Source organism: Carassius auratus, chromosome 3, assembly GCF_003368295.1.
Source record: "Carassius auratus strain Wakin chromosome 3, ASM336829v1, whole genome shotgun sequence".
NCBI lineage: Eukaryota > Metazoa > Chordata > Actinopteri > Cypriniformes > Cyprinidae > Carassius > Carassius auratus.
Window position 1 is genome coordinate 17,901,605 of NC_039245.1, and position 880 is coordinate 17,902,484.

An 880-nucleotide genomic window follows, 5' to 3' on the forward strand; every position below is an offset into this window, starting at 1 on the left:
AATGAGTTTGAAATATAGATAGATAGATAGAATAGATAGATAGATAGATAGATAGATAGATAGATAGATAGATAGATAGATAGATAGATAGATAGATGAGTTTGATGATAGATAGATAGATAGATAGATAAGATAGATAGATAGATAGATAGATAGATAGATAGATTAGTTTTTTAATATAGATAGATAAGTTTGATAGATAGATAGATAGATAGATAGATGAGTTTGAATATAGATAGATAGATAGATAGATAGATAGATAGATAGATAGATTAAGTTTGAATATAGATAGATAGATAGATAGATAGATAGATAAGATAGATAGATAGATAGATAGATAGATAGATAGATAGATAGATGAGTTTGAATATAGATAGATAGATAGATAGATAGATAGATAGATAGTAGATAGATAGATAGATAGATTAGATAGATAGATAGATAGATAGATAGATAGATGAGTTTGATGATAGATAGATAGATAGATAGATAGATAGATAGATAGATAGATAGATAGATAGATAGATATAGTTTTAATATAGATAGATAGATGAGTTTGAATATAGATAGATAGATAGATAGATAGATGAGTTTGATTATAGATAGATGAGTTTGATTATAGATAGATAGGATAGATTAGTTTTAATATAGATAGATGAGTTGATAGATAGATTAGATAGATAGATAGAGTTTGAATATAGATAGATAGATGAGTTGAATGAGTTTGAATGAGTTAGTAATAGTACATAGGTTAGTCTGATTGAGTCTAATGGGCTTCAGTGTGTTTAGATTTGAATTTTTGACAGTTGGGAGTTCACGGAATGTTCAGATGAGCAGAGGCTTTTCAATGCAAGTCTATGGGATTTTTTATGATTTTTAA